The sequence below is a fragment of the Miscanthus floridulus genome, chromosome 8, assembly GCF_019320115.1.
Source record: "Miscanthus floridulus cultivar M001 chromosome 8, ASM1932011v1, whole genome shotgun sequence".
In the NCBI taxonomy this organism is placed as follows: domain Eukaryota; kingdom Viridiplantae; phylum Streptophyta; class Magnoliopsida; order Poales; family Poaceae; genus Miscanthus; species Miscanthus floridulus.
In genome coordinates, this window is record NC_089587.1 from 166,707,702 (window position 1) to 166,734,285 (window position 26,584).

The 26,584-nt window shown below is 49.3% G+C and overlaps 2 pseudogenes; both read right to left on the reverse strand.

The window, feature by feature from the left end:
• Positions 1-9,135: 9,135 nt before the first annotated feature.
• Positions 9,136-26,382, reverse strand: LOC136470133 (putative disease resistance protein RGA4; annotated as a pseudogene).
• Positions 13,984-14,682, reverse strand: LOC136475443 (uncharacterized; annotated as a pseudogene).
• Positions 26,383-26,584: the final 202 nt, after the last annotated feature.

A 26,584-nucleotide genomic window follows, 5' to 3' on the forward strand; every position in this document is an offset into this window, starting at 1 on the left:
GGATACCAAGCCTAAAGTTTGAAGTAATCACGGAAAGGAGTAGAGTTGTATAAGAGTTAGTTATAGTTAAGTTATGTAGTTTTGTTTTGGTACTTACAGGTTCTGGTGTTTATATTAGTAAACCCTATGTAATGTGTCTAGAGTAAGCTTTTGTGCAAATTCAATAAAGGCTTGTGAATAAAGTTTGGTTTGTTATGAGCAGATGCGTCGTACGCGGGGTACGTATATTCCTGGAACTTCACAAGATGAGGATGGTATTCTAGATCTGCCACCAGTTCCAACAAATCTGGCTGATGCTATAACCGCACTTGTCAATGTGACGGCCGAAAATTCTCGTTTACTTCATGAGATAGCTCAGAGTAATCAGAATCAGATGCATGGAAACCGTGGTCGCCACCATAATAGACAGGAGGCTACATATGTTGATTTTATAGACACAAGACCACCGGTGTTCACCAAGGTAGATGAACCATTGGAGGCTGATGACTGGCTTCGAACCATGGAGCAGAAATTTGATCTTATTCCATGCACGGAGTATTAGAAACCTGCGTTTACCGCCCAACAACTTAGAGGAGCAGCAAGTGCTTAGTGGGCAAACTTAGTGGCTATGCAACCAGCTGGCATTCCAATAACTTGGGCTGAGTTCCGTACTGCCTTCAGAGCTCATTATATCCCTAAAGGAGTGATGGCAATGAAGCTAGATGAATTCCTTGCTTTGATGCAAGGAGATCAAACCGTGATGCAGTATGTGGGAAGATTTAATCACCTGTCACAATATGCGTCAGAACATGTCAATACTAATGCAAAGAAGAAGAGGTGGTTTATGAGAGGTTTGAATACCAAGCTGCAAACAATGATGACAACTTGCACCAATGTCACTTATCATGAGGCCGTAAATATTGCAATTGCTTCAGAGTCGAAGTATCGGCAGCATAAGGAGCTCAAAAAAAAGAGTATGTCATCTAGATCTTTTGGGGGAAATCAGAAGAGGCAGAGGGTGATTTATCATCTAGTACATTATAATCATCCTCCTTACCGTTCGCCATAGTCTCAAGCTAGGCAATAGTCAAATGGCCGTCCTGCTATAACCTATCCGAATTCATAGTCAACCAATGCTCCTGGTGGCAATGCTCCAACGTCCCAGGGTCACAACTATCCATGTTACAATTATGGAAGGACTGGTCATTTCTCCAGGGAATGTCCATACCCTAGATAGGCTAATCAAAATTATTAGAAGGCCCCTACAAATCAACAACAGGTTCAGGCACCAAACAAGAACCCCAATCAGAATGCTCAGAAGGGCAAAGATGAGAGGAAGACAGGACGGGTGTTCTATATTCAAGCTGGAGAAATTTTGGAAGGGAAGCCAGTGATGATGGGTATGTTTCCTGTTGCCAATCACCCTACAGTTATACTTTTTGATTCTGGCGCATCGCATTCATTCATCAATAGAACATTTGTCGTGAAGCATGAAATTTCAATTGGGGCAACAAAGGAAAGTTTCTTTATACAGTCATCCGGGGGATGTCTGCGTACTAAGGAAATGGTATACTAGGTACCTGTAAACCTAGGTGGGCATATTTTCCCCACTATCATGATTATCCTTAAGGATCAGGATATAGATGTAATCTTGGGAATGAATTGGATGTATCAGCATAAGGCTGTTATAGATGCTTTGAATAGGACATTAAGAGTGAGTTTGTCTGATAGTAATTCTCAACTTCTCATCCAACTTCCAACCCTAAGAAGATCAGTGGGCAAGGTTTGTGCAGCTGCTATCAAAGAGATTAGAGATATTCTGGTAGTGTGTGAATTTCTGGACATGTTTCCTAAAGATTTACCCGGTCTACCACCTGATAGGGATGTACAGTTTAACATAGAGTTACAACCTGGAACAGCTCCGATTTCTTGGAGAGCTTATAGGATGCCACCTAAGGAATTGGCTGAGTTGAAGACTCAGTTACAAGAATTGATTGAGAAGGGGTTTATCCAACCTAGTTCCTCACCTTGGGGATGTTCGGCAATTTTTGTGAAAAAGAAAGATGAGACCCTGAGGTTATGTGTTGACTATCGTCCGTTGAATAAAGTGACCATCAAGAATAAGTATCCCTTACCTCGAATAGATTTGCTTTTTGATCAATTGGCTAGAGCCAAAGTTTTCTCCAAGATAGATTTGAGGTCAGGATATCACCAAATCAAGATAAAGCCTGAAGATATTCCCAAAACGACATTTACCACAAGATATGGATTATATGAATACTTGGTAATGTCTTTTGGTTTGACAAATGCTTTAGCTCATTTCATGTATCTGATGAACTCAGTATTCATGCCTGAGCTAGACAAGTTTGTAGTGGTGTTTATTGATGACATTTTAGTATATTCCAAGAATAAGAAAGAACATGCGGAACATCTTAGAATTGTTCTAACACGCTTGAGAGAACATCAACTATATGCCAAGTTCAGCAAGTGTAATTTTTGGCTGAAGGAAGTGCAATTTCTTGGACATGTCTTGTCAGCCGAAGGAGTTGCAGTTGATCCCAGCAAAGTGAAGGATGTGCTTGATTGGAAACTGCCAACCACAGTTCATCAAGTTTGGAGTTTTCTGGGTTTGGGCAGGGCAGTTTCATTGTGTGTTTTGTACTATATTATAATGCCACTCCACTATTTCATTTTGTAATAATCATCGAACTTAGTTATGAGGTTTGAAACTACTGTTTTGTAAATTATGTTATTATAAGACTTCCGTTGTTTTTACTCTGATGTCGATATTTGAATAAATGTTGTAATACTGCAATGACTTTGTAACGTGATCCTGCTTGGAAATCGTGGATGATTCGGGGTTCCCCGAGGACACCCGACAGTCTTCTTAAGTTAACGGAAACATATGCATAAATGTCAAAGGTCGTCGGACAGTGACAGGTGCATGTGGGCCCTATAATTTAGGAGGTTCTACCACAGGGAACATGTTCGGGCATGGCTTGAATTCCTCCCACACGATAGCATCCATGACTGGGCGGACCTCAAGAGGGTCTTCGTCAAAAATTTCTAGGGGACGTATGTCCACCCTGGAAACTCCTAGGACCTCAAGAGTTGCCAGCCAGAGCCTAGCGAGTCCCTGCAGGATTACATCCGCAGGTTCTCCCAACGATGCAACTCACTCCCTGATGTTGTCAACACTGATGTCATCAGCGCATTCCTCTCTGAGATGACCTGCGAGTCCCTGATCCACAAGCTTGGATGCCTGAAGCCCTGTACCACCCGTGACCTACTCAACGTCGCCAATAACCATGCCTCTGGTGAGGAGGCGGTCGGAGCAATTTTCAACAGGGGCTAGGACAAAGACAAGGCCAAGTGCACGGACCAAGACGAGGGCCCCTCCACATAGAGGGGCAAGAAGAACAAAAAGGATCGGCACCGATTGGACAACATCACGTTGGTCACCATGGCTGATCACATGGGCAAGCAGCCCCAACAGGGACTACCTGACCACTTCAACAAGCTCATGGATAGCCCATGCACCAACCACGCCTACCCCGTTAAACACCTTACAAGGACTACGAGCTCCTCAAACATTTCTTACGACAAGTCGGTGGGCCAAAAGAGGGAGATGATAGCCAAGAAAGGAGGTGTGGCAGGCAAGGATGGGGACAGCTTCCCCGACCCTGAGGAATGCATCATGATCTTCGGTGGATGCGACGCCATCTGGACCAAGCGCCAGCACAAGGTGCACTATAGGGAGGCATGCACCACCGAGACAGCCGTCCCCTCCTTCCTCGGTTGGTCAGAATCCTCAATCACCTTTGATCAGAAGGACCATCCCTCCCACGTCCTGAGACCAGGATGCTACCCGCTCGTTGTTGATCCCATTGTCTGCAAGAAGCGCCTCACCAAGGTGCTGATGGACGGAGGCAGTGGCCTTAACATCCTCTATGTTGACACCCTTGAAGCCATGCGCATCCCCCTGGTCGGAGCTCCACCTGGTGGGCTCTCCCTTCCATGGGGTGATCTTGGGAGCGTAGGCATACCTGCTCAGGCAGATCGACCTGCTTATCATGTTTGGCAACCGAGCCAACTTCCGCTCGAAGGTCCTCACCTTTGAAGTGGTAGACTTCCTAGGGTCCTACCATGCTATCTTGGGGTGACCATGCTATGCCAAATTCATGGTAATCCCCAACTACACCTACCTCAAGCTAAAGATGCCAGGACCAAATGACATCATCACCATGAGCAACGCCTTTTCGCATGCCTTCATGTGTGACCGTGAGCACTTCGAGCTTGCCACTGTGGTCGTCAACTCATCTGAGCTCTCGTGGCTCAGGGAATCATCGACCCTGGTAGTCCTAGACTACAACAAACTAACCTCCTCGATGGCCTTCTACCTGCTTGAGGATACCAAGGCACTGGGAATTGACCCCACTGACCCAACCAAGATGGTGTGGATCGGGACCCAGCTCTTGGCCAAATAGGAATATGTGCTCATCGACTTCCTGCGCGCCAATCATGATGTCTTCGCATGGTAGCCTTCTAACATGCTAGGCATACCGTGGGAGGTCACCAAGCATGCACTACACCTCATCCTGGGCTCGAAGCCCACCAAGCAGCGCCTGCATCACTTCGACGATGAGAGGCATAGGGCCTTAGGTGAAAAGATCGCCAAACTCCTAGCAGCCAGATTCATCAGAGAGGTATTCCACTCCGACTGGCTTGCCAATCCTGTTCTTATTAAAAAGAAGACCGGGAAGTGGAGAATGTGTGTCGATTATACTAGCCTCAACAAAGCATGTCCAAAGGATCACTTTCCTTTGCCGTGCATAGACCAGATAGTTGACTCCACCTCGGGTTGCGAGATCCTCTCCTTTTCTAGATGCCTACTCGGGCTATCACCAGATCACGATGAAAGAGACTGATCAGCTCACAACCTCATTCATCACCCCATATGGTTCATACTGCTATGTAACCATGCCTTTCGGCTTGAAGAACGCTGGTGCCACCTACCAATGGTGCATACAGCAATGCTTCGCTGACCAAATTGACCTGCTCGATTAGCATGATCAAGCCGAGCGGCCAAGACCAAAGATCACCATCTATGTTGATGACATAGTGGTCAAAACAACTCTAGCTTGTGACCTAATCGCAAACTTGGCCGCAATGTTCGTGAACCTCCGGAGGTTCAACATCAGGCTAAATCCCAAAAAATGTGTTTTCAGGGTTCCGAAGGGGAAGCTGCTGGGATACATTATGTCCGAGCGCGGCATCGAGGCCAACCCCAAAAAATCATGGCCATCTCCAACATGGGCCCCATACACAACGTCAAGGGTGTGTAAAGGCTCACCGGTTGTCTGGCTTCCCAAAGCTGATTCATCTCCCGGCTCAATGAATGGGGGAAGCCACTCTACAAACTCCTCAAAAAGACAGACACTTTCGTCTGGACTGAGGAAGCTCAACAGGCTCTAGAGAGCCTCAAAGCATCTTTGATGTTAGTCCCGATCCTCATTGCTCCTGAATAGGGAGAACCCCTTCTCTTGTACATCGCGGCCAGCAACCATGTGGTAAGCGTCGCGCTCATCGTCGAAAGGGAGGAGTCGGGACACCACCTTAAGGTCCAGTGGCCCGTATACTTCTTCGGGGAAGTACTCACCGACCCCAAGGTCTAGTACCCCTAGGTGTAGAAACTCCTATACGCCATACTGATGGTGACCCGAAAGCTCCTGCACTACTTCACGGACCACGAAGTCATGGTCGTGACTTCATACCCGCTCGGGGACATCATCCGCAACCGCAATGCCATGGGATGGATCTCTAAGTGGGCACTCAAACTCATGGGCCACAACATGAGGTGCGTCCCCCATACCACCATTAAATCTCAAGCTCTCATGGATTTTGTTGCCGAATGGATAGAGGTGCAGCTATTGACCCCGGATGTCACCCACGAGTACTGGACAATGTACTTCGATGGGTCCATAATGGCACCCGGCTCAGGGGCTGGAGTGGTTCTAATCTCCCTAGATGGGAGTAGGTTCCGCTATGCCATCCTCCTCCACTTTTTAGCCTTGAACAACGCCACAGAGTATGAGGCCCTCATCAATGGACTACACATCGCCATCGAGCTTGGTGCTACATGACTCTACTTTTGTGGTGACTCAGAGCTGGTTGTTGATCAGGTAATGAAGGAGTCCTCCTACAAAAGCCCCCTCATGGCAGCATACTGCCAAGAGGTGCGTAAGCTCAAGGACAAATTCTAGGGGATCAAGCTACCTCACGTCCCCCGAAAGGACAATGATGCCTCCGATTTTCTTGCAAAACTAGCCGCCAGGCGGGATCCATCCCTAAGCGGGGTCTTCATCAACGACGTCCACGAGCCATTCTCCCGCATCCTAGGAGGTCCGGTCTAGACACACCCCAACGCCTAGCCGATGCCCAACGGCTCTGACCCCGATGCCAAGCCAGCGCCCGAGGGCTTCGACCCCAACACCAAGCCAGCGCTCAGGGGCTTTGATCCTAGTACCTCTATAATGACATCACCCGCTGACGTCGCTGTATTGGCACTTGATCAAACCGACTGGCGAGCACCGCTACTCGCCTACCTCCTCGAGGAGGTTCTCCCACCCGAAAGGACTGAGGCCCGATGGATCGCTCGACGTGCCAAGACCTTCATCGTGCTCGGTGATGAACTCTACAAATGGAGTCCATCAGGTGTACTCATGAAGTATATTCCCACCAGCCAGGGGAAGCAGCTCCTCCTCAAGGTCCATGTAGGGATCTGCGAACATCACGTGGCCCAAAGGTCGCTGGTCAGAAAAGCCTCCCACTAAGGTTTTTACTAGCCCACCGTGCTATGAGATGTAGAGGAGGTCGTCCGCAGGTGTGAAGGATGCCAGTTCTACGCCCGGCAAACCCATTTGCTGGCATAGGAGCTCCAAACCATCCCCATCACCTGACCATTCGTGGTCTAGGACCTCCACATGGTAGGACCCCGCAAAAAGGGCCCAGGTAGTTTCACTCACCAACTCGTAGCAGTTGACAAGTTCACCAAGTGGATAAAGGCCACTCCCATCACCAACATCCGCTCGGAAGAGGCGGTCAAATTTTTCCTCGACATCATCTACTGGTTCGGCGTTCCTAACTGTATCATCACTGACCATGGGACTAACCTCACCGAGAAGAAGTTCCTAGACTTCAGTGATGGATACGACATCAGAATCGACTAGGCCTCAGTCGGACACCCATGTACTAATGGTCAGGTCGAGCATGCCAATGGTCAGAATCGACTGGACCTCCAAGGACTCAAGTCACGCATCTTCGACCGACTCAACACGTACGTCGGGCGATGGGTTGCAGAGGTCCTAGCGATCCTCTGGAGCCTAAGAACGACCTCGATCCGATCTATAGGGTTCACACTCTTCTTCCTAACCTATGGAGCTGAAGCAGTACTGCCCTTCGACCTCGACCACGGTGCCCCAAGAGTGAAGGTTTTCAATGGCGACCGAGCCATGGAGGCTCAGCAAGACACAGTCGACCTACTCGAGGAGGCCCACAAAATGACCGTCATCTGCTCCGCTCACTATTAGTAAACTCTCCGCATGTACCATGAAAGGAAGATCAGGGGGAGGATCCTTGAAGTTGGAGATCTCGTACTCCGGAGGACCCAATCAACGAAAGAAAAACACAAACTCTCTCCACCATAGGAAGGACCCTATATGGTGACCGAATTGATCCGACCGGGCACCTACCGACTGGAGGACAACAACGACAATGTTCTCACCAACACTTGGAATATTGAACAGCTCCGTCGTTTCCCCCTAAATTTGGTCTTACCGCTTTTTAGTCAACACTTGCCCCTGTAAAGCACCCCAGCCCAAACGCTTTCAGCCTAGGTCGCTCAAGGGCTCCATGAGGGTACAATATTGAATACTACCTCTTTTTTTACTATCACACGGTAAGGCTCCCCCCACATGCCTCTGAGGCATCGACAGTGTTGTGGGCGCCGGTATTTACCGTACCAGACGAACATGGTAAAACCCCCTACATGCCTCTCGACATCAACAGTATAGTAGGTACCGACATCTGTCATACCTAAAGAAGACGACGCAACCTCCCACGTGCATCTGACATTCAACAGTATTGTGGGCGCCTACCATCATCTTGTACCCGCCGGCGTGGTTAGCAAGACTTAGCAGTGAACGTACTCCCTCCCTCTCACTTGTAAGGCCATCCCATTTATCTATAAAAGGGGATGCACTCTCTTCCAACAGATAAGTTGATTCAGATCGATCAAGTTTACTAGTACACCACAACAGAACCACCAGGTTCGAACCTCGAGCTCACGCTCAAACACATAGCACATAGCGGAGCTCCCGTCACTCTCGGCCCCTCTGACCAGAGTCCGACCGGACTTCTTGTACCCCCATCTTTCTCCTTCTCGTTTGTAACCCAACTGCAAACTTTGAGCACCTGGGCTCAAGAATAAAGTCACCGACCGACTCAAACTGGACGTAGGGCACGTTGCTTGAACCAGTATAAACCCTGTGTCATTGAGTGCTAGGCCACCTCCAATCACAACGTACCGTAAAACTACAAATATTTACGTGTTGGTCACTTTCTGCACCGACACTGAGTATTACATTATTTTGCATTAAATTTGCAAATTGAGGTGCAAGGTAGATGCCAAAAATTGACAGACATCTGACTGCCTTCAACTATACCTGGAACCTAATTCAAACAAGTGCATTCAGTGAAATTACCTGCAAGACATAACAAATGACACTGTAAGAAGCTTAAAGATCTGTATCCACTAACAAAACAGAAATGGCAGTGGCACTGCAGGGGGAGTTGATTAGAGCGTTTAGCCAATAATCATAACAAGATCAATGATGGCATGCCAACAGGAATAATTCACAGTCAAAACTAAAAGGCATATTCAATCATGCCATACAACTCACTATTGAAAATTTCAGCTACCTTTGTCATCATTGAACACAATGCGGTCCATACTCCATAAATTATCATAAATGAAAATGCAAACATACTTGGTGATGCTAATATATATTAATTACAATTCAGAATGTAAAAGGAAAAGCGTGATAGAGAACTGCATAGTTCCAAGTCGTACCAACTGATGCATTTCACCAACGAGTGCCACAGTGCATATATATATAGAGTAAACAAACAGACTCAGACAAGGTTTTCTTTATCAGATCTCATCGGACATCATGTACCACATAGTATTAGGAAATATCGACATCATGAATGTGTGCAATCTTGCCCCAATCAGAGCCTACATTCTTTTTGTAGCGTTCCTTGAGCTCAGTGTGGCAATTGTTGATGTGTAGATTACTCAGAGATGCAGGCATATCTGGAAGCATCTGAATCAGATTTGCATTGGATATCTGCAATGACTGCAGGGAGGTCAGACTTCCAATCTCTTGTGGTAAACGTTGCAAATGGGAAGCATCACGCGCTACAATCACTTCTAGGGCTTGACAGTTGCGCATAAGCCATTCCCCAGGTAAAAGTCTTAGTTCAGGACCGCCAGAAATTCGGAGCCTCTTCACAATGGCCATGCTCCTTAATGGCTCTTTGAGTAAGAGAGATGGGTGGTCAATATCAAGCTCGCTGATCTCCAAGGCACAACCGGATAGATCAGCACCCTCCCCTGATATGTCAGGCAAATCTTGAACAAGGCTGTCACAACCAATGATTACCAAGAATGTGAGCGAGCTGAGCCCTTGAATTCCATCCAGTGAAAGTAGCTCTTTGCAATCCCAGATGTCTAGATTTTCAAGATTTCTCAGTCTTGCAAAGTCTTGTGCGGAGGGGAGGGATGTCATTGCGCAGTCACTAAACACCACAGAAGTTAGGCCTGTCAAACACGCAAAAACTTTAGAAGGGAGTAATGACATTGCACACCCATCCAAAAACAATCGCGTCAGTGATGTGAGATCTTGCAATGAGTAAATCAGTGGAGTTTCAACATCATCACATGATCCCGAAGTGAAATATCTCACCGTAGGGGGCAACCTGATCTCTCCTGTCTTCAAATTTGGACACTTCACTATATCAAAGGTCTTCAGAGCAGAAGGTGAACAAAATGAATCCTCAGGTAGGTATGACAGGCTCGCACATTGTTGGATGGACAATTCCTCCAGAACAGGAAGAGAGTACCCCTGCCACAAAGTTGACAGATCTAGGCAGCAAGAAATTGTTAACTTTGAAAGAGACAGGCATGTTATAACCATAGGATCGATCTAGGGTAGAACCGAGGACCTTCTAGGTAACCAGTTGATCCAAACAAGCCCTAGTACATCTAGACCGAGAGATAGAGAGATAGGGGTTCGAACCTGAGACCGCAGAGGTGGAAGATCTAGTGGCCTCCATCAGGTTCATCTATGCAGTCTGCGCACGGGCAGCGATGGTCGGGGAAGATGTCGGTGTAGTTGCCGTCGTCGGAGCGCAGCGGCGCGGCTGGTGGCTTTCCGTCACTGGCTGCGCCCCTCTTGATCGGATTAGGGTTAGTGTCGGTGGGGAGGTCGGCTCAGGTCAACCTCGTGATTAGAGCCGTCGGCCCCCACCTCTTTATATAGCGCAGGGTGACAGGGGCCCTCCAGCCATGATGGGCTGGGCGCCCCGATCAGGGCGCAAATCAAAGGCCTAACTGGGCCGTTGGGTCCAGTTAGGTTAGAGATCAATATAACAATCTCCCCCTTGATCTCTTTCCATCTTTCACTTTCATATTCTTTACTTTTGTTCATTCCATTACAGATTAGCACATAGAGCATGTCTCATCGTTACGGTCCATTGCCGATAGATTTAACAGCTACAACACACTACTCTGTTCTGAAATAGATACTTATCTTTGGGCCTTCTTTTGTCCAGGAATTATAGGCTTTCCCTTAAACCCATGCCGGCTACATGTTCTCTGAACACGTTGGGTGGTAAGCCTTTTGTAAGCGGATCCGCGAGCATCTTTACTGTACTTATATGCTCAAGACTTATGATTTGATCCCGAACTGTGAGCATACTGTATTGCTGGATTATTATCGCAGTATAACTTTAGTGGTCTATAGATGTCGTTAACCACCTTCAAACCGGGTATGAACTTCTTTAACTAGTTCACCTGCCACATTGCCTCATAACACGCTACAAACTCGGCATACATTGTGGACGATGTAGTGACGGTTTGCTTTGAGCTTTTCCATGAAATAGCTCCCCCTGCGAGAGTGAATACATATCCAGACGTGGATTTTCTATTATCTCCCGCGTAATCAGAATCTAAATATCCCACTATATGGAGTGAATCAGATCTTCTATACGTCATCATGAGGCCTCTTGTTCCTTGCAAATAACGCAAGACTTTCTTTACCAATTTCTAGTGTTCTATTCCAGGATTGCTTTAGAATCTGCCAAGTAACCCGGTAACAAATGCCAAGTCAGGGCGCGTGCATACTTGAGCATATTGCAAGCTTTCGACAGCTGAAGCATATGGAACCACTTTCATTTGATCAACCTCATATTGGTTCCTAGGGTATTGAAAATCCCCATATCTGTCGCCCTTGACTATAGGAGCAGGTGAGGGACTACATTTGTGCATACTGAATTTCTTTAAGATCTTTTCAATGTATGCCTTTTGTGATAGTCCTAATACCCCTTTTCTTCTATCTCGGTGAATCTCGATCCCTAGAACGAACGAAGCTTCACCAAGATCTTTCATATCAAACTTTAAGGACAAAAACTTCTTTGCTATAGTAGTAGACTAACATCACTACTAGCAAGTAAGATATCATCCACATACAGGACAAGGAAGATAAACTTTCCATTCTTAAACTTTGTATAGACACAATTGTCCTCTACATTCTTTTTAAAGCCAAAATTCTTTATTGTCTGATCAAACTTCAAGTACCACTGTCTTAAAGCTTGTTTTAATCCATAAATGGATTTCTTTAGGCGACATCCCATTCGTTCTTTTTCTTTCATGACAAAACTTTTCGGTTGTGCTATGTAAACATTTTTCTTCAAGTCTCCATTAAGAAATGTCATCTTTACATCCATCTGATGTAATTCTAAATCGTAATGTGCCACTAATGCCATTATGATTCTGAAGGAATCCTTACATGAGACTGGAGAAAATGTCTCATTGTAATCAATCCCTTCTCTTTGCGTAAAGCCTTTTACCACAAGTCGGGCTTTATATCTCTCTATATTCCCTTGAGAGTCAAGCTTTGTCTTGTAGACCCATTTATAACCTACTGTTTTGGTTCCTTTAGAAATTATCTCTAAATCTCAAACTTTATTGGCATTCATTGATTTCATTTCATCTTCTATGGCCTCAAGCCACTTTGATGAATGATCACTTCTCATGGCTTCTTCAAATGAGATGGGATCATCCTGTATTTGAAATTCCTTAGTGTTGTACACTTCATAATCAGTAGGAATAGCTGATTTTCTAACTCTTTGAGACCTTCTAGGGGCCTCCACATTTGACACATCTTCTGTTTGAGGCTGTTGTTGCTCCCCCTCATTTATGGCAATAGGTTCTACAAGATCCTGAAGAATAGGTTCCTCATCATCATTCATTGGTGCCACAGGCGAGATAACAACAGGTGCTGGCACCATAGTGTCTTGCACTGTCGGTGCAGCAATAGCAGGTAGTAAGAAAAATGGCTCATGAATCATCGAAGTGGGTGCATACACCCGCTTTTCTTCAAGGTCAATTTCTCAAGCTACCATGCTCTCCCTCATCATTTCATCCTCTAGGAAGACAGCGTGTCTCATTTCCACAAACTTTATATGTCTATCTGGACAGTAGAAACGAAAACCTTTTGACTTTTCTGGGTAGCCAATAAAATGGCAACTTACTATTTTGAGATCTAGCTTCCTAATGTTTGGGTTAAATACTTTAGCCTCAGTAGGGCTCCTCCACACACGCAAGTGGTTTAGTGAGGGTACTCTTCCTGTCCACAACTCATACGGTGTTTTGAGCACCGATTTACTTGGTACTCTATTGAGAATATGAATGGCGGTTTTTAACGTCTCCATCCATAGGCTCAATGATAAGGTGGAGTAACTTGTCATACTGCGCACCATATCCATCAGGGTACGATTACGTCTTTCAGCTACTCTATTCTGTTGAGGTTCGCCCGGTGTTGAATACTGGCAACTATGCCATTCTCCTGTAAAAACCTTGCAAAAGGTCCAGGAACTTGGCCATATGGGGTATGCCGACCGTAGTACTCCCTTCCATGGTTGGACCTAACTATCTTAATCTTTAAATTATGTTGGTTTTCAACTTCTGTCTTAAATATCTTAAATTTATCTAATGCTTCTGTTCTTTCTTTGATTGGATAAATATAGCCATAACGGGAGTAATCATCTGTGAATGTTATGAATGAATCATAACCATCCATACTCTTTACGGGGAAAGGACCACAGATGTCTGTGTGAATAATCTGTAGAATTCCCGTGCTTCGTTTGGCATATTTCTTAATTTTCTTTACATACTTTCCTTTTATGCAATCTCTGCATTGTTCTAAATCTGAGAGCTCTAATGGAGGAAGAATATCATTCTTAACTAATCTTTCTATTCTCCCCCTCGAAATATGGCCTAAACGACAGTGCTATAATTTCGACAACGCATTGTGAGCTCTCTTTCATTTTCTGTTTACATCCACAGACGAGGATACATTCACATTGTCGCACGCAACGTTTCCATTATCGCATACAACATTCACATCATCACGTAGTGATAACAAATAAAGCTCATTTTGTAAGATAGCATGACCAACACATGCATCATTATATGTTATCTTACATTTGCCATTTCCAAAATAGCAATCATAACCATCGTTGTCCAAACATGAAACACTAATCAAATTCCTCTGTAGGGAGGGAACATAAAGAACATCTCTAAGTATAAGTTTGAAACCATCAGCTAGCTCTAGAGAAAGATCACCAACGACTTCAATTTCTGCTTGGACTCCATTTGTGACTTTAACGTGTCTTTCGCTTCTTTGCGTAGTCCTCGTCGAACAGAATCCCTTTCTTTGCCATAATCATCTTTAGGTAATCGGGACAATCTTTCTTATGATGTCCCGTCTTCTTGTAGTGGAGACATTGATCTTTATCCACTGTAAACTTATTTTGCTGAGGCTGATGCAGCATGGGACCTTTTCCCTTTGACTTTGAAGAGGAGTTAACATTATTATTCTTTTTCTTATTATCTTTAAGATAACTAATAGTGCCATCATTGGCAGCTTTTATTCTCTCCTCCTCTTATACACACATAGCCATGAGCCTCTCCATGTCCCATTTCTCGGGCTGTATGTTATAGTTGACAACAAAAGTGTTAAACTCTTTTGGCAAGGAAGCAAAAACCAGATGGATAAGGAACTCATCCTTGAGAGCCAGATCCATTGGTTTTAGCTTGGATGCCAAATGGCTCATCCTTAGTATGTGCTCTCTTATGCCACCATTACCTAAGTATCTCTCTATGACCAGCTGCTTTATCAGCTGGGTAGCATATATCTTTGAAGAGCCAGTAGACTGACTCTTTATTCTTTCGAGATACTCAATGACGGTGTCACACTCTGGGATTGAGCCCACAATAGCAGGCTCAATCGTGTTCTTTATCACTACCAAACACTTTTTGTTGGCAGTGACCCACTTCTTATGCTCAAGGTCATAGGACATTTTTTGGGATGCAAAATCCCTCTTTCTGGTTGCCCAAGCGGCATCAGCCTCGTTTGTCTCCCGCACCGGTGCCACAGGCTCTATGGGACATGGTGTGGTGACTACCCAGTCCACCTCAGCGAGGATGAAAGCCAGGTCGATCTTTTTCTTCCACTCAATGTAGTTATCACCTTTTAGAGTGGGGATTTCTTTGATACAACTCATCAAGTTGTATACGCTTGAAAACACAATTCAAATAGTGTGGGAACATAAATAATAACAATAACAATTGCATGTCTTAGTTCAACGTTGGTCAAAATTAAAACATACAATTATTCTCTACATTAATTCTATATCACCGTTGGGCAGAAAATAGAATTGATGCAAGACAAAACATCATAATATTGCCATTAATCAATGTTGGTCAGAATAATAACAATATTATAATCAATTAAAACATATCTATTTTTCAAAATTAAATTCTCCCGTTGGTTCGAATTTAATAATGGAAATTACATCTTTACATACGCAGCGGAAAATTATTCAATTTGATGAATTTTACCCATAGGAAAAATCCTCTTTTCTATTTTCTTTTGAGCCAATTTCTATTTTCAATTTTCTGGAAAAAAGAAAAACGAAAATTGGGCTCATTTTTTACTATTTCGGCCCAAGACTGGCAAAACTGGCTCGGCCCACACAGCTGAGCGACGCCCAGCCGCACCGAGGCCGCAAACTGGGCCTGGGCCGGCAAAGTGATTCAGCCGCGCGCGCCCGCCTGGGCTGCGAGTTGGCCCATTCGATCCGGCCATCCGTCCTGATCCGACGACCGAGCACGCATCTCGCTCGGATAAAACGTAGACACGGCGCGCCCCCGAGCAAACCCTAGAACCATTCGGCCTAGCCCTCTCTCTCTCTCTTCGCCTCACTCTGCTCTCTCTTCTCACTTTCCTCAGCGCAGCAACGCACCGAGCGAGCGAGTGGGCGAATCAGTGCAGCAGCGAGCCCCGGTGCTGTCGCCGGCCCCCTCGCCGGCGTGCGCGTTCCCCAGCGGGTGAGCGCGCTGCCGTCGAGCGGCCTGGCCGCGGGGCCCCTGTGGCCGGATCCCGGCGAGCAGTGCCCCGGCCGTCCCTTTCTTTTCCCCGCGCGTCGGCATGACAGCAGCGCTGCATAGCGGCGAGGTAAGCCACCCCCTTCCCCCTCTTCCCCTTTCGGTTTCTTTGGTTCTTGTGCTCGGATTCAACCGATTGGGGATAGTTAGGGTTAGGGTTTCTTTTCTTTTTAGGGTTTCACTATTTATCTTCCCCATGATGTCTTCACGGGTTTGAGGTTCGGTTTCCAGTTGAAACCATGTTTTCATCTCTATCCCAAAACCCGATCTTGGGTTTGGATGTTCCTTTTCTTCACTTTTCCCGAACCCGATCTAGGGTTAGGGTTAGAGTTTCTTTCATCCGAATCAAAATTTGAATCGTTCTACTTCTTTCTCTTTCTACCCCAAGATCTAGATCCACACCTAGGGTAACAACCTGCTCTGGTACCATTGTTATAACCATAGGATCGATCTAGGGTAGAACCGAGAACCTTCTAGGTAACCAGTTGATACAAACAAGCCCTAGTACATTTAGACAGAGAGATAGAGAGATAGGGGGTTCAAACCTGAGACCGCAGGGGTGGAAGATCCAGTGGCCTCCATCAGGTTCGTCGATGCAGTCTGCGCACGGGCAGCGATGGTCGGGGAAGATGTCGGTGTAGTTGCCGTCATCGGAGCGGGGCGGCGCGGCTGGTGGCTTCCCGTCACTGGCTGTGCCCCTCTTGATCGGATTAGGGTTAGTGTCGGTGGGGAAGTCGGCTCAGGTCAACCTCGTGATTAGAGCCGCCGGCCCCCACCTCTTTATATAGCGCAGGGTGACAGGGGCCCTCCAGCCATGGTGGGCTGGGCGCCCCTAATCAGGGCGCAAATCAAAGGCCCAACTGGGCCGTTGGGTCCAGTTAGGTTAGAGATCAATATAACAATGCCCAGCCTCGGCGATGAAGAGGAACTTGCACCTAAACTTGGTGGCAGCGGTATAGCATGTAGACCAGCATTATAGATTTCAACATGTTGAATGCTAATAGGTATATTTGGTAGTTGTCTCAACACCTTACAGTCACGCACCACAAGTGTGTCAAGCTGGGGAAATAAGTTCTCACCCTCGGGTCCAACCCATTCAGTGCATATAGGCATGTCTTGAATCTCTAATACCTTAAGGGATTGCAGTCCATAAGGTTTCTCACTTCCAAAAAATGAAGAATCCACAAGGTCAACTGATTCCAGATTAATTATATAGGGATACTGGAGAGAAGGTGGCTGCCCAATAGGTGGAAGACGCTGCAATCTTTTACAATCACATATAAAGAGATATGTCAAATTGATGAGTTTGGGAATTTCCAGCCAACATGGAGATCGAGAACCAGGATATCCTTGAATCTTCAATTTACAAGCGTTAGGATGTGGTTGAAGTTTTTCAAGAAGTTGCTCAGCTTTGCTTGGGTCACATGAGTCAGAAGAGACTGGGCTAACTTTTAGTGGGTCTCTAGGGCCTGGTGGAGACCAACTATAAGTGCTATTGCAGCTAGATTCTCTTTCTGGTTCAACATAACTTCAGCAGCTTCTTCTGTGTTCATTACTTTGTCAAGACCTGAAACATCCAAATAGCAGAGGTTCTTTAGATTCTTTAGTTCACCAATAGTATATCCATCTCTTTGTTGGATGAAGAAACCATATAGTTCATGTAGAGAAGTCATCTTTCCTATGTAAGGAATCATAGCCATTATAAAATATGGTAACTGCATATGACGCAAATTAACTAGATTACAGAGACTGTCCATTTTTCCTCTTACAGGAGCTGCAAGATGAGGATCATCGTACTTCATTATTTGCAGGTTGTATAACTTGTATACGGACTGTGGGAACCAGGAGACATGTGTCATGCTTTGTCCAATCCGAATGAGAGACAAGTAACGAAGGTGCACTAGATGCCCAAATTCATTAGGCAGCTTGAAGACAGAATTTGTGGTTAGGGACAACACCCGCAAGGTTTTGGCCACAGTCAACACTTTGTTGAGTATGAGTTCTTGTGCTGCTTGATCTTGCTCTTGAAAATGCATGACACGGGTGCGCAATTTCTTTGCTTTAGACATTTGTTCAACCACAGTAGGATTTATTATTTCAATGTACATGTGTCTAACAGTCTTTAGATTCATTTCAGAAAAATTCCTGTCAACTCTAACACATTCCTTTACTGAAGCTGAAACTGCCAACTCATGCAAAAGATCATGAATAACATATTTTTCTTCATCATATTCATTAAAATTGCATCTTATATCATGAAAAGATAGAGGCCTTGATTTTGTTAGTCGTTGAATTCTCACTCTTGGTAGTAGGAGAATTCTTACTCTCATCGAGAGAGGACGACACTAGGAGTTGGGGCAATTTTCTTGTCTATTTCTCACACAAGCTCACACAAATGCCATACCAACCTGAGGGGTTGGGGTTACATATTTATAGGCTGCTAGCCAGCCAAGCATATGCCAAGATGCTAGTCTAAGATGCTAGTCTAAGATGCTAATATGCTGTCCTAGCTAAGATGCTGTCCTCTAGTCTAAGATGCTGTCCTCTAAGATGCTGTCCTCTAGTCTAAGATGCTGTCCTAAAAATAGAAAAACAGCCACAAGGACCATGACCATGTGAGCATCATAGCCCCACAAAGACCAGCCACACATGAGACTTATCCATCATTCTCCCCCTAAGTCTTGTGCGTCGTCTTGTGGGAGAGTTGAACCATCCCGGTCCTGGAGCAGAGCTCAAGGAACTTGATCCTCCCAAGGGGCTTGGTGAGCAGGTCCGCAAGCTGGTCGTTGGTGTTGATGTAGCTCGCCTTGATGCTCCCTTCCTCCAAACAGCCTCGGATGAAGTGGTACCTCACCCGGATGTGCTTGCTGCGTTCGTGGAACACGGGGTTCTTTGCCAGGGCCAGAGCGGACTTGCTGTCCACCCTGAGCTCCACCGCTCTGGTGTCTCTGCCGAGGAGATCACCAAGCAGTCGAGCGAGCCAGAGCGCCTGAGTCGAAGCGGTGGAGGCCGCTATGTACTCGGCCTCGCAGCTGGACAGGGCCACCACCTGCTGCTTGACCGACTGCCAGCTAACGAGGCACTTGCCGAGGAAGAAGAGGATCCCGCTCGTGCTCTTGCTGGTGTCGATGTCGCCGGCGTGGTCGCTGTCGCTGTACCCGACGAAGTGTGCCGCCCCAGGGCACCTCGGGTAGTAGAGGCCGTGGTCGAGAGTCCCCGCAACGTAGCGGATGATCCTCTTCATAGCCTGCTGGTGCTCCGTCGTCGGTCGCTGCATGAACCGACTAACGTAGCCGACGGAGAATGCCAAGTCCGGCCGTGTGTGGGCGAGGTAGCGAAGGCTCCCCACAAGACGCCGGTACTGCGTAGCGTCCACCTCCTCCGTCGTGCTATCGCGGCTCAGCTTCAGCCTCTCCTCCATCGGAGTGAGAGCTGGGTTGCAGTCGGTGAGCCCAGCTAGCTCAACGACGCGCTTGGCGTAGGCGGTCTGTCGAAGCGTGATCCCAGAGTCATCCTGGTGTACCTCGATTCCCAGGTAGAAGGAGAGAGGCCCCAGGTCACTCATCTGGAAGGTGGCCTTCATCTCTTCCTTGAATGCCGCCACCTCCGCATCCTTGGTGCCGGTGATCACCAAGTCGTCGACGTAGACACCCACCAGCAGGGCATTACCTCCATTGCCCCGTCGGTAGATGGCCGCCTCGTGCGGGCTTTGCTCGAAGCCCATCCCCTTTAGCGTGGAATCCAGCTTGGCATTCCACGCCCTCGGTGCCTGCCGCAAGCCATAGAGGGCCTTGCGCAGGCGGAGCACCTTGCCCTCCTTGCCGGGGATCGCAAATCCCGGCGGCTGGTGCACGTAGACCTCCTCCTTCAAGTCGCCGTTAAGGAACGCCGACTTGACGTCCATGTGATGAACACGCCAGCCCTCCTGGGCAGCTAGCGCAAGGAGGAGTCGCACGGACTCCATCCGTGCCACGGGAGCAAAGGCGTCGTCGAAGTCGACCCCCTCCTGCTGCACGAAACCTCGTGCCACCAAGCGAGCCTTGTGCTTGACGATGGCACCGGCTTCATCCCTCTTCAGCTTGTACACCCACTTAAGGGTGATCGCGCGATGACCACGAGGAAGGTCAGCAAGCTCCCAGGTGCGGTTCTTCTCAACCGCATCCATCTCCAACTGCATCGCGGCGCGCCATGCCGCGTGTCTCTCGGCCTCTGCGAACGACCGAGGCTCGCCGTCGTCACACGCAAGGTGCAACTGCGCCTCCAGGTCCTCCAGGTCGTGAGGCACCAGTCCCGGCACCGGCTGGTCGCCGAGAAGGTTCTCCACCGTACGGTACCGCAACGGCTCACCGTCGTGGTACGCGTCGACGCGCTCCTCGTCGTGAGAGAGCGGAGTAGCGAGCTCAACCGGGTCGTGCTCGACACGAGCTGGTGGTGGAGTAGACGTGCCCGGAGTGGTGCCTGTCGGTGCTGGAGTGCGTGGCGTTGCCGGCTGTGGTGGAGCCGGCGAAGAGCTCATCGCAGCCGAGGTCCTGGCTGGAGAGCGTGGTGCTGTCGGAGTAGCAGGTGCCGGGGTCGGTGGAGGCTCGGAGACTGGGGTAGACGCGCTTGCCAAAGAAGAACTGCCTACTCCCCCAGTTCCCTCGAAGTGGACGTACTCGACAGTGAAGTCGTCGTACGTCGGAGCTGAGCCGTCGTCCACTGCCTTGTCCCACGCCCATCCTCGCCCTTCGTCGAACACAACGTCGCGCGCCGTGCGCACACGCTGTGTCTTCGGGTCGAGGATGCGGTAGGCCTTCGAGCCCTCCGCGTAGCCAATGAACACTCCCGGAGTGCTCCTGTCATCGAGCTTGCTGATGTGGCCAAGCTCCTTGGCGAATGCGAGGCAGCCGAAGACCCGCAAGTGGGAGACCGCCGGCTTGCGCCCATGCCAAGCCTCGTACGGCGTCCTGCCGTCGAGCGCCTTGGTAGGCGAGCGGTTGAGGATGTAGATGGCCGTCACCACCGCCTCTCCCCAGAAGATAGCCGGCATCCCCCTCTGCTTGAGGAGGGCCCGAGCCATCCCCACAACCGTCTGGTTGCGCCGCTCGACGACGCCGTTCTGCTGCGGGCTGTACGGCGCGGAGTAGTGGCGCTGAATGCCCTCGTCAGCGCAGTACGACGCGAATTCAGCCGCCGTTGTCGGTGCGCAGCACGCGCAGCTTGCGGCCGCACTCCGCCTCCGCAGCAGCCTGCACGCGTCTGATGGCGTCCGCAGCCTCTCCCTTGCTGCCGAGGACCATCACCCACATGTAGCGGGAGAGGTCGTCGACGAGCAGCAGGAAGTAGCGTCGTCCTCCCGGTGTGGCCGGTGTCACCGGGCCACACAAGTCCCCGTGCACGAGCTCGAGCCTCTCCTTGGCTCGAAAGCTCGCCCGCTGGGGAAAGGGGAGTCGCCTCTGCTTCGTCAACACACAGACGTCGCAGAGCTGCTCCACATGGTCGAGGCACGGCAGGCCTCGCACCATCTCCGTGGCACTGAGCCGCTTCAGGGCCTCAAAGTGAAGGTGCCCGAAACGCTCGTGCCACTGCCACGCCTCGTCGTCCCGACGAGCAGCGAGACAGAGGGGTTGTGCCACCTGCACGTTAAGGACGTAGAGTCGATTTGCGCTTCTGGATACCTTGGCAAGAAGGCGACGGCGACGATCCCAAATCCTCATGACTCTGTCCTCAACCACCACGCGCGAACCGTTCTCATCCAGCTGTCCCAAGCTGATGATGGAGTTCCTCAACGCGGGGATGTAGTAGACTCCGGTGAGCAGCCTGTGCTCACCAGACACGGCGGTGAAGATGATGGAGCCGACGCCCTTGATCTCCACGCCGGAGGCATCCCCAAACTTGACGGAGCCTCGGACGCTAGAGTCAAGCTCGGTGAAGAACTCCCGTCGATCGGTCATGTGATGGGTGGCGCCGGTGTCGAGGCACCACCCGTCAGTCTTGTCGTTGCCGGAGCTGTCGCCGAGGAGGGCGTGTGCTTTTAGCTCGTCAAGGTGGAGGAGAGCCGCTGCGGCCGGTGCCGCTGGAGGTAGCTCGATGCTGGCATGTGCCATGAACAGAGCCGGCTCCTCCTCCTCCGCCTGTGCGACGTGGGCCTGGCCGCGTCGTGGCTGTCGACAGTCCTTGGCCCAATGGCCAAGCTGGCCGCAGTTGCGGCAGGTGTCGTCTCGTGCCGGCTTGTGCCTGCCGGCGACGCCGCCCTGGGCGCCTCCGCGGGCATCACCCTCGGCACGTCCTCACGCCCCGGCCTGGGCGTCTCTGCACGCCTTGCGCGGCTTGCCACGCTTGCGGCCGCCTGTCGCGGAAGAAGGCTCCCCCTTCCTCCGGTCACCTTGGCTGGCAAGCCACTGCTCCCGAGTGAGAAGGAGCTTCCCGCCAGTGGTGATGGGCCCCGAGAGGGACTGTGGCTCATCGCTGTCGACGACCTTGAGGCGACCTATCGCCTCCTCGATCGACATCGTGGAGAGATCCAGCAGAGACTCGATCGAGCGAGCCATCTGCTTGTACTTCTCGGGGACGCAGCGGAAGAGCTTTTCGACAGCTCTCTCCTCGCCGTAGGTGTCGTCGCCGAACTGCACCATCTTCTGCAACAGAGTATTGAGACGGAGAGCAAAGTCATCAACGTCCTCACCTGGCTTGAAGGCCAGGTTCTCCCACTCCTTGCGAAGTGCCTGCAGTGTGGACTTACGGGCGCGGTCGCTGCCGATGCGTGCTGCAGCGATGGTGTCCCAAGCCTCCTTGGCAGTTCGCTTGCTGGTAAGCGAGAACTGCATCTCGGGCGGGACTGCAGCGATGAGAGCATCTAGCGCCCGTCGATCTAGGTCGTAGTCGACGTCGCCGTACCGGACTGCCTCCCACATGTGCCGCACCTGGAGCTTTACCCTCATCACCGCAGCCCACTCGATGTAGTTGGTCTTGGTGAGGGTAGGCCACCCACCGCCGGGACCGACGTCCCTGACAACAGCCTGGAGCCCGTGGTGACCACGGTACCGATCCGGGGAGAGAGAGCCATGCTGCCTGTGAAGGCCGCGCTCTCCATCGACCCGTCGGTACCGATCCGGGGAGAGAGAGCCACGCTGCCTGTGAAGGCCGCGCTCTCCATCGACCCGTCCGCCACCGTTGCCGTGCGCGCCTCCTCCAGGAGCGCCGCCGCCGTGCGCGCCTCCTCCAGGAGCGCCACCGGCGCGTCCGCGCCTGTCTGGGCTGCCGCCGCGCTCGTGGGCGTGCGCGGCCGCCCCAGGAGCGCCACCGCCGTGCGCGGCCTCCTCCAGGAGCGCCGCCAGCGCGTCCGCGCCTGTCTGGGCTGCCGCCACGCTCGTGTACGTGCGCGGCTGTCCACTGCGCCGCCCGCGCTCGCGCTGCCTCCCTCTCTAGCAGCTCGAGGTCCGCGTCGGCGGTGTCGTCAGCGGAAATGGAGCTGCCGATGCTGCCGCGCAGAGCCTCGACCTCCGCCGCCGCCGCACGCGCTGCATTCGCCGCCGCCGCTGCTTCCGCCTCCGCTCTGGCTGCTGCCAGCTCCACCGCTGCTAGCCTCGACGCCCTTGCCGCCGCTGCAGCGGTCTCTGCCGCCGCTCGCTCGCGTTCCTCTGCCGCGGCAAGTTCGGCCTCCTGCCGACGCCGCGTGCTCGAGGCGACCGAGCGCTGAGACTGCCCTGCGGACATGACGCGCTACCGGGGGGCTGCTGCGTGGGGAGAGGGCTGCTTCAGACGAGCTGGGAGATGAGTGAACAGGAGCGGCCGGAGGAGCTGGGGCTGTTGTGGGGCTGGGAGAGAAGATGAGCAAGAGATGCTCAGGCTACAGGATAATACGGCTCTGATACCAGTTGTTAGTCGCTGAATTCTCACTCTTGGTAGTAGGAGAATTCTTACTCTCATCGAGAGAGGATGACACTAGGAGTTGGGGCAATTTTCTTGTCTATTTCTCACACAAGCTCACACAAATGCCATACCAACCTGAGGGGTTGGGGTTACATATTTATAGGCTGCTAGCCAGCCAAGCATATGCCAAGATGCTAGTCTAAGATGCTAGTCTAAGATGCTAGTCTAAGATGCTAATATGCTGTCCTAGCTAAGATGCTGTCCTCTAGTCTAAGATGCTGTCCTCTAAGATGCTGTCCTCTAGTCTAAGATGCTGTCCTAAAAACAGAAAAACAGCCACAAGGACCATGACCATGTGAGCATCATAGCCCCACAAAGACCAGCCACACATGAGACTTATCCATCAGATTTGATATCAAAAAAATATTTCTTGGTTAATATATCCAAGTACTCCATTCCAACATCCTCTGGCATCTTGTCATCCACCACATGTTGGATCAGTCCTGATCCCATCCATAAGTACACCAATTCTTTCTTTGTGAACTCATAGTTTTTATGAAATAAGCTGCAGTACCTGAAACATGCCTGCAAATGAGTTTGTAGATGCTGATAACTTAACCTTAATACCCGCATGATCCCTTCCTTACCCTGTTCGATATTATAAATACTTGATGTCAACATTCTGTTCCAAGTGCTACTGTCCCTTTTGCTGTTCAACAATCCACCAAGAACTTTTGCTGCCAATGGAGAACCATTGAGCTTTCCCACCATTTTCTTGCTAATCTGCTGCAGATTTCTGTAATCATCAGGATTAACGCCAGAAAATGCATGCATGTTCAGTAGATCAAGAAGGTCAGTTTCTCCTAGTCCACTCAATTTCGAAGACTGGCATTTTTCCTGCATTGCTCTTGCAGTCAGCTACCGATTGCATTCGAGTTGTCAGCAATATCTTACTCCCTCTCTTCCCATATCTCAATGGTGGTACTAAATTTTCCCAAGAATCTATTCTGTCATCATTCCACACATCATCCAGTACAAGGAGAAAGGTTTTGGAACTCAAGTTCTCCTTGAGCTCATTGTGAAGAGCATTTAGACCAACAATGTTTATTTGTTGTCTAGTTACATCTTGAAGAATCTTTCTTGTTAATGTCTCAACATCAAAATAATAAGAAACGCAAGCCCAGATGATTGAATCGGAATAACCTTTCACCTTATCATCATTGCATATAACTTGGGCCAGTGTTGTCTTCCCCAGTCCACCAATCACAACTATAGAAAATATAGGGATATTGTTGACGACCCGTTCAGATGCACTGCTTCCAGCCTTGGTCAACCAGTGAACTATAGTCTCCCTCTCCTTCTCTCTGCCAAGTACCAGGCTTTGAGGTAGCGAGCTTGTTTCACGCCAGTTCCAGAAATCCACATCCTGTTTATGCTTGTTCAACTTATTGTTATCAAACTGATTGAGAACAGGGAGAAAACGCTGCACATCAGCAACAGCCTCATCTAAAGTCTTGACAGCACTCGTCAACCTCTTCAGAGATCCAGTGTTGAACGTGTGATTAAACTTCTGTACGAGCTTCCCTTTGTACTTATGCAGAGAGCCACACACCTTGCTATCTCGCAATTTCACCTCTTCCTCAAGCTTGTAATACTCCAGCTCATCAAGTGCGTCCTCAGCTTCCTCGACGGCATCCCGGAGCTGCCACAACCAATCATCTAGCGCCTCACTTTGATCTCTGATCTGCTCTGTGTCGACGGCGTCAAAGACTACTTGGATCTGAGGGAGTAGTTTCTCTAACCTTGCTTTGGTACTCTTCAAAGCTCCAGCTTTCTTGTTATCCTTGTTGATGATATAGGAGATGGTTGATGTCGCAACAGCTTTTCCTGCAAAAGCTGCAACAGCAGCCATGGCTGGGTTCTGGGAAGTGGAAAGCTTCAACTCAAGAGGAGCTTCCGACGGTATGGAGAAAACATGCTTAACTCTTGTAAATGCATATCTTGGTTAGGGACTAGTGGACAGCATTGATCAACTTGGCACATGGTTTGTCTATTGTATTCGCGACTAGACCCTTGGAAATTAGCAAGCAGGACTGATTGACTTGGTTTCCTTTGCTAGTTATATCCACTAGTGGCTTACTGATGGATCATGGCTGTTTGACCGGAGCCGTCTTGAGTCTTGTCGCTATGAAACGTCTGAGAGTAGTGCTAGAATATAACATTAGTACTACTAAAACAAACCCTCCATTTACCATCTTACTGGACGCGAATTATACGAATCCTAGAGATCATGGATAACACGCCATTGGCATGCATCTTGTATCTTACAGATATGATAACCTGAGAGTGACAACCGACGGGCGATGGTGCTTGGCGTCTAGGCTGTCGGTGGGCCGGCCAGTGCCCAGGCAGCAGTCGGCAGAGGCTAGAGGATGCTCCAATTTGACATACACCTGATGCAATGCCATGGATCATGGATGCTCTCTTCGGCATTTCGTCGACCACCTGGTGGTTGTGGGCGACTAAGGAAACAGGAGCAACGTCATGTAATGTAGATGTAGGTGGATTCTCTTGAAGATCGATCTTCGCTGCAACTGTCCGGCTCCATGACAAATCTCTGTATAATCTTAATTAACACTCTCCGCCATAGCTGAATTTGTGTTGCATCGTTCGTTGATTCTAGCTCGTGCTCGAGAAAAACGTGGCGTGGCTGCTCCCAGTCCCCGGATCTGGTCGACCACACATAGCACGGCCACACTGGTGACCTGACCAACGGGAGGTGCGTGGCGAGCGCTGCTGCTGCTGCGTCGCGTGGACGAGAAGGTAGATGAGCCCGGGCCCAGCCATGCCGCCGCCGGCAGCACGGGCATTGCAACTGCGGGTGCGGGAGAATGGGAACAGAAAGTTGAAATGAAGACTCCTTTACGATGCATGCGTACGTGTACGTTTGTGAAATTGTGATTA